Below are 8,579 nucleotides of genomic sequence, written 5' to 3'. Positions count from 1 at the left end.
GGCTGCCTCCGGCATGCCTCCTACTGGGGATTGAGCCTGCAACCCAGGCATGTATCCTTGACAAGAATGGAACCCATGATCCTTCAGTCCACAGGCTGACACTCTATCCACTGAGCCAAACCCACTAGGGCGGGAATGTTTCTGAAAGAGAGATAGCAAAAGAAAAAAATGATTTGTAGAGCAGGGGTTAATGTAGGGGAAAGCAAGACGTTGAATAAAGGGAGATAAAGGAATATAAAAGCAGGTTAAAGGCAGTGTCATCAATAAATGACGTGCTGCTGAGTTGCACCCAATACACACTTCCCAGGACAATCTCTGAAATGGGAGAGAACTTGGAGGGTTGGATGGAAATAAAATTCATGTGAGTGCACTACTTCACTTACCTTAGTTCTATTTTTCTTCTTTTTGTAAAGAAACAGTCTGACCCCAATAATCACCAAGATTCCTTTTTTGCTTTAAAATACAAAAATTCTAGGAAAGGTCACATTCTAAGCCAGGTGGCAGCTGGGCAAGGCGAGCCTGTGTTTACATTCCAAACATGTTTCAGAAGCACCCTGTGGCGTTTGAAAAGGCCTCTGAACTTGTCCATCAAAAATTCTTAAATATGAGCTGATCTCCAGTCTTTGTAAAAGTGTTCCTTTCTTCTTTTGTAAGAGACCTCTGTCTAAAAGAGCCATCTGGGAAATATTCACCTCCAGGTTGCTGTAGGGTGGAAACACTGTGGAACTGCCTAGAATGAGTACAAATCTATCCAATGGTTAGTAACTGCCATCAAAACCCTAAATCATTTGCAGCTTGGAGGAGACATATGTGCTGGGATGGGTCCCGATCGATTTGTCTGTTTCAGTTGAACTCCAGAGTGAATTAGGGCTTAAGCCAATACTTAATAAATACACCAGATTGTAGCATCTGGAAGGAAGCTGATCCAAAACAAATTATATGATCCATAGACTATGTAGCTCTGGTGTGGTCATCTGATTCCTGAGCGGTGACCATACTCTGGGTGAGTAGGTGAACTTTTAACCCGACAAATGACAATTGAGTAAACAACAGCTGCACAGCCCTTTCACCAGCGGAGCTATAAAAACTCAAATGTAATGAATTATGTTTACAGTGGTATTAGCACTTCAAAAATGACTATTTCTTTTAGTCTGCAGAAAACAGGAACGTCTGCAGCAGTCACACGATTCAGCTCTTCTTTAGGAGATAAACCATGCCTTAGAAAGGCAGAGAGAAGTCATGTCTTCCCTGGGTCTCAACTGGCTATTTGATTTGTATCCTCAGCTCTGAATCTTTCCTAAAGAAAGGAAGAAGCTTTCTGAACTACGTGGCTTTAGGCTGCATTTTATGACTAATTAAAATGGGACTGAAAACTGCATAATGGAGCCACAAATTAACACACTCCCATGTGTGTCCCCCAGGGCTTGACTCAGTAGGGTGTGCCCTAATCCTGTAGCCCTAAGCACTTGCAGGTGGTTATTGATTGAATCTACAGATTCAGTTACAGCAAATGACAGTATGTGGCTGGTCTCTTAATTACTTAATGCAGTCTCTGGGTCATGACAATATGCACATTAAAACAGGCCGTGTAAATTTAGCTGGAATGAGCCTGGTTAAGGCAATTTTTATAAAAGCTGCTCCATCCAGTTGGGAGGTATCTCAAATTTAGTTAAGCAACGTGTTTCAGTGTAAATGATGCATTATCCTAAAAGCCATTTGGTGATGTTATCTGTTGTGTGTAAAATGACCAAAGGAAAAAATTAAATTGATAACTAAACCAGAAATGTCTGTATATCGGAGTGTGGATGTGTAGGGTAGTATTTTGCCCTGCAGCAAACTCCTTTTTAAACTAGAATAAATAGGAAAGAAGGATGGTGTCTAATTACTAATCGGAATCCAGTGGATTCTTATTTAGAACTCTCATTTTGTCCTAAACTTCTCTGAGGCACATCTAAATGCTAGATATGAACACTGTGTAATCCTCAAGGCATGAAACCAATTAAAACACATTATATCATCTGTTAGTTTCTTTCTAGTTTTAATTCTTTATTATTTTATGAAATAATTTCACTTGTCATTTTTTTTTGGTTTCACTTTTGGTTTTTGTTGGAGCTGATTTGTTGTTTGGTCCAAAACCATTGCCAGGAAGAAGCCAACAATGAAGATTTGGGAGAAACTCCTGAGTTGAGGCTCTCCATGGAAAAAAAAACAAGATTGCTAAACATCCCACGATTAATTGAAAGTTATGTGTATTTTCTTATTGATTCACTAGAGGCCCGATGCACGAAGATTCATGCAAGAATAGGCCTTCCTTCCCCTGGCTGCCGGCACCGCCTTTGCTCTGGCCTGGAGCCGCCTTCTGCCTTCGAGTGCTGCCCAGAGGCCCAGAGCAGCCAGGGCAGTGCAGAATGCCTGTGTCATCACCATGGCGACGATGCAAGCATCCTGGCCAGGCCGCCGCCATCTTTGTCACATCAATTTGCATATTCCCTCCTTATTGGCTGTGGATGCCTCCATCTTTTGTCTAGAAGTGATGGTCAATTTGCATATTCCATCTTTATTAAATAGAATAATTTTATGCTAGTTGATCATACATGCATTTCCCTAGGACCTTAGCCTAACAATGGCTTGTTTTTTGAATGACAGAAACTCATATCCCTGAATCAAAATGCTGTGCTATATGACATTCAATAGCCTATCTATTGCTTTTATAGTCTTACTAGAGGCCTGGCACACGAAATTCATGCATGGGTATGGTCCCTAGGCATGGCTTGTGATCAGGGCCAGCTGCCCAGTTGCCCGAAGCTGGCCCTGTCCCCCACTGCCACCCACCCCCAGTTCCTGGGTGATTGGAGCCTACCGGCCGGGGGGAGGAACCCAGAGGTTGGCTGTTACACCCGCTCACAGTCTCCAAACGCGCCGAGGGTTTCCCTCTGTGTGTGGGGTGGGTGGGGGCATTGGCCTGGTCCCACCTGCATCCGCCGACACCCACCCCTGGTTCCCCATTTGCCATTGGGCGATCGGAAACTGCATATTACCTTTTTATTATATAGGGTTAGTCTAGCAGTTAGAAAGAATAATATACTCTATTATCATAGTTATAATTCATATTGATTCTATGGTATGTGAGAGATAAAAGGAAGGGATGTGTTACCTGTTGCCTCTCTCAGATTTCTATTGTTCATGTTTCTTCTAACTTAATTCTGGCAGGCTTCTTTACAACTATTCACACATTTGTTTTAGAAATACAGAAACTTCCTTAGAATATTTATAATTTAGAAAATATTGTCTTGAAAATTACAGATGATTACCATAAAGATCTACTTTATCAGTACTCTGTTTTTTAATTAAAACGTTATAAATACTGTATTTTTTCTCAAAAATAGTTAAAATGAAGTCAATTTTTATGCTCCCTTCCTTTTGCAAATCAACACCTATTTTAAAAATATAATTTACTATAAAGGATCAAAGACATTTAGAATAGGGACTTCTGATCTAATGTCTGGGGAGCAAATCCAAAATTGACTACAAAACAATGATAAATGCAACAGAAAATTTCATAGAGACACAAAGTTCTATAGAAGATAACAGAGTCAACATTCTTTCTCCTTTGTAATTTTCCTTGAGTTATGTTATCGTCCTTTGTAGCTTCAACTATCTCTTTGTGTAGAGTCTCTCAGTAGTTCCCAGTGCCAGCTCTGAATGCAATCATGTGAATCTCTTCCCAGTTTAGTATTTGGTGACTTCATATCAGTAGCCAGGATGGTAGTATTTATACCATGAAAATGAACAGATGGTCCCTGGCCGGCTAGCTCAGTTGGCTAGAGCATTGTCCAGATATGCCAAGGTTGTGGGCTCAATCCCTGGTCAGGGCACATACAAGAATCAATGAATGAAAGTATAAGTGGAACAACAAATCGATGTTTTCTCTCTCTCTCTCTCTGTCTCTCTCTCTCTTTGTCTCTCCTTGTCTCTCTCTCTCTTTCTCCCTCCCTCCCTCCCTGTCTCTCTCTCTCCAAAGTAAATTTTTAAAAAAAGAACAGATGTTACACATGAGGGCTTTCCCCCACTTCTCTTCTGTATAGCCAGTTGTTAAACTTTGACTAGTCCATCACTGGTCTTAACCTTATCCTAATTCAGGTTAAGTCTTGGTGAAAATAATTTTAACTTTTTTCTCTCACTGTTTTTAAAATAAGTGCACAGAAAATCCTATTGATTTAATGAGTTATTGCTCTAAAAACTATACACACGTAAGTTCTTTAGAGAAAAGTTCTTCATATATTACTACAAAAGAAACAGGTAATTGTATGCAAAGACAAAATGTATGTTTTTCGAGTCTGCTTCAACTGTCCTAATTGAAGATGGTTTCTAATTGTTGGTGAAGAAAAGGAACACTGATTTTACTGTGAAGAATGGGGAGAAAATAAAAAAAATAAATTACCCTTTGGCTTCTTCCAAATTCTGTCTTCATCCTTTCAACCATCAACTGTAAAAGTGAAATAGGCTTCTCCTCGGTGCTTGATAAAAATGTGGACCCTCCAGATTAATCCTAGACCTAGTCAACGAAACGCTACCTTTTCACAAGGCTCAGAGGTGATAAGGTGCACATTGAAGTCTGAGAAGCTCTGGAATTGAGGCGATAGAGGCATGGACGAGGTAGGGAAAGGAAGGACCCTGGGAGTGGGGTAAGATCATGCTGGGTTAGTGCAGAGGTACATCCATTCAGGTGTCAGGCCATGTGTTGGATTTCCTTGAACCGAAAGGCACAACAGAAAGCCAACTTGGGATTTTTTTTAATGCTTATCTGAGGATATTTTTTTCTACTGATTTTTAGAAAGAGTGGAAGGTAGAGAGTAGGAGGTAGGGGGAAGAGAGAGAGTGAGATAGAAACATCAATGTTAGAGAGACGCATTGATTGGTTGCCTCCCACACATACCCTGATCAGGCCAGATGAAACCTGCAACCCAGGTGCATGACTTGGTTTCGAACCCGTGACCCTTTGGTATGAGGGCCAGTGCTCTAATCACTGAGAACACCTGCCAGGGAAAACTTGGAATTAAAAAAAATATATTTTATTGATTTTTACAGAGAGGAAGGGAGAGGAATAGAGAGTTAGAAACATCGATGAGAGAAACATTGATCAGCTGCCTCCTGCACACCCCCTACCGGGGATGTGCCCACAACCAAGGTACATGCCCTTGATCAGATTCGAACTTGGGACCCTTCAGTCCTCAGGCCGGCGCTCTATCCACTGAGCCAAACCAGTTAGGGCAAAACTTGGAATTTTTTAATGATTTTTTTAATGCTCTACACCTGTGATTGATTGTCTCACTCCCAGCACCTGTTTGAGAAGACAGTGACGCTGACAAGATAATTCTCAATTACTGCTGAGAAAACTGGAGAAAGTTGTCATTGTGACCCCGAGGGTGAAGCTCTTCATTTTTTCACCTCGGAGAAAATGCAGAGTAAGGAAAAGCATACTCGCCTTTCATTTTGGCACCATTTTACACCAAGGCCATGTGTGGCTGAACAAAGCCAAATGAGACTGACTCAAAAAATCTGGTCTAGTTAGACAGTGCAATTGAACGGCCGCCAGCAAGAAATTGGAATCCCAGAAACTCAACCTCTTACTTATTTGATGCTGACAGCTAGGTTTTTTGTCTTGTGAGCACTTTTCTGCACTGTATAACCATATCTCTACGTCACTTATATATATGTAAAAAGCACTGCATTGAGAACTAAAAGACCTGGCCTTGTTACAAAAAGTGTGACCTCTTTATGGGTCTCCTGCACTGTATAACCATATCTCTACGTCACTTATATATATATATGTAAAAAGCACTGCATTGAGAACTAAAAAACCTGGCCTCGTTACAAAAAGTGTGACCTCTTTATGGGTCTCCCTTTTATCATCCGTAAAATGGTTTTGTCTGACTGCTATTGGGACCACCCTGGTCTTTCCACCTGTCCTTACACTTTTCACCCCAGAGTAATCTGAACGGGAAGAGCCATTTATCTACAAAACATTCTGTCCTCTTGCTCCAGCTGTTTCAGTGGTCCTAACAATGTGTTCCCTTTGTCTTTTGGCCCCTTAAGCCCTACATTTGTTACATTTGTCGCAAAGATTTTTCTGAACTACATTGTGCACAGACGTTGTAAATAAGTCTACTCATGAGCAGTACTTAGTCTTAAGCATTGATTCTTCTTGTGATAAAAGTGGTGTCCGGAGACATTACAATTGTTGGCATAATTGATAGCTATTGGAAATTCTGTTATGGTGAAATCATATTATCTGCATAGGCAAATGTCTATAAATAGAAGGACAAAGCTGGAAGTCCTCTTTTATAGAGATTACTCTAATATTTCCTACCCAAAATGATCACCAACATTAAAGATTTCTTGAGTTTCATAGAGCACCTATGGAGACTCATAATTTAATAGGACCTCATAATTTAGATAATTCAACTATTAACTCTTTTATTAATGTTCAATTTCTTAATATTATTATGCCTTGGTTTCATTATCTGTAAAAAGGTAAATAATAGTACATAGCTCCTAGATTTGAAAATGAGAATTAAACTAGATAGTGCATGAGCAACAATTCCTGGCAATTAGTAAGCTGCCCATTAATGTTTACTATATTGTAATTATTATTATTATTATTACTTGTTTTATAAAATCCTAGAGCACAAGTTAGCGATATTTCAAACCATTTGATAACCAATCAATTAGCCCAATCCAGATATCAAGGGCCTTCTATGTTTTGACACAGGTGTATAATAAAAGCCTTGTCTAGGTGTGCTCACTGAGTTATTGAGAGGAGATACATATTCATTATTCTTCCACCACGTTAACTTATTAACTCTAATGGTGCTGTCTCACTTCAAAATCGTTTGAGAAGCAGCCAGGACATTCATCGATTAGTCAAAGTGTCTTTTATCTCTCTTATTAAACACATCATTCTCAAAAACAAATAGCAAACGACACTTATTTCATTGTTCACTCCATTCTCTTGGACATGCATCTAACTTTATCTTTGCTCTTTCATAACTTCTACTGTCAGAATCAACCAGTAGATTCTTTTTTTGTGTATTCATTATGCTCCCAGCTCTAAACCTATGGACATCTCCTTCTTTCTCCACATTGACCTCTATGAATTCCACGAATCACAGTCCATTCCAGGATCCCCCTGCAGCCTGAAACCTTCCCTGATTACTACAGTGAGGTCTCCATTCTCTCCCTCTTACTCGTTGGGAGGTATAGAACAAAAAGTAAATGTGGTTTTCACTCCTCCTGCTTGCTAGCTGTGGAAACTCCAAGCTTCTTTTTTCATATATAAAATGTGTGTAACGATGCATACCAAGTAAGTATTGCTGCGGGAATTAGATGAACTAGTGACTGAATAGGACTTACATAGCTAACAGAACACTAGTAGAACAAAGTAGATATTTTAATCATGACCTCTTGTTTCCCTTGTAATATAGGGAAAACTATTTGACTATTCTGTATCATCTTTTATTAACAAATGCTTTATATTTGTCTTGGCTTTCCCTTGGAGAATTGAAACGGTGCTATTCACTTCTTATATGGAGGTAGATGGTAAATTTTTAATTGTTTTAAGTTTTAGTGGGTGTTCTACTTACCATAATGAAAAGTCTATGAATTATCAAACCAATAACTGTTTATGTTCTGAAATCTGTATTATAGTACATAGTATTAATAATCCCTTAGTCATTAGATATGAGCGTTTAAAAGGATTTGCTATATACTCTAGTATCAAAAAGAGAAGGACCCACATGTTTATTAGGCACATATTATGTGGTCAGTAATATCTTAGATTCTAGGAACAAAAAGTGATTGAAATGAGAAGCTCACACTATAGCAGGCAATAGTAAAAAACAACAGATTAAATGCAATAAAGAGGTGAGTGCTATAATGTAGTGTGGATAAGCAAGGGGGAATAAACCAACCTGGGAAGTAGAAGAAACCTTAGCAAAGCTGTGCTTTTTTGTCTAAATGAAAGAATTTCAAGAAATCCTGCAAAAAGGTTTTCATGATTTCTTCCGAGGAAGTAAAAAAAGAAAAACAAGCTCTATCTTGGAAGATGTTGAACACTCCCCCTGCTGTTCTCTGGTGGAAATATCTTTTTTTTCTTTTTCTTTTTTCTTCTCTTTCTTTTTCCTTTTTGAAAAAGAGAAATGTTATGTTTAATGATACAGCTTAGCATGATCCAGCACTGGGCATGGCCTGGAGTCACAGCAGCAGGGATAGAGGGATGGAGAGGTGAGCCCCACGGAGCCTCGCATGAAGAAGAGCATGAGGAAGGCAACCATCAAACGAAGAGCCCATGGCCTCAGACAGGGCAAAGCCCAGAGTGGCAGAGGAGAAGAGCTGCTGCTCTAGAGATGGGCTCCTGGCATAGCCAATGATCAAACTGCCAAACACTGTTCCAATTCTGGCCCCTGAACCAGCCACACCCTCAGTGGCAGCCTCAGTACCAATACCCTGGCAGCCGTGTCAATGGCTTGGGAGACAGCGCTGGTTTGGAATGCCCGCCTGGCCTTCTGGAGTGGGGAGCT

The sequence above is a fragment of the Myotis brandtii genome, unplaced genomic scaffold, assembly GCF_000412655.1.
Source record: "Myotis brandtii unplaced genomic scaffold, ASM41265v1 scaffold621, whole genome shotgun sequence".
Classification (NCBI taxonomy): domain Eukaryota; kingdom Metazoa; phylum Chordata; class Mammalia; order Chiroptera; family Vespertilionidae; genus Myotis; species Myotis brandtii.
The sequence above is the reverse complement of the archived record's forward strand: the minus strand, read 5'-3'. Positions refer to the sequence as shown.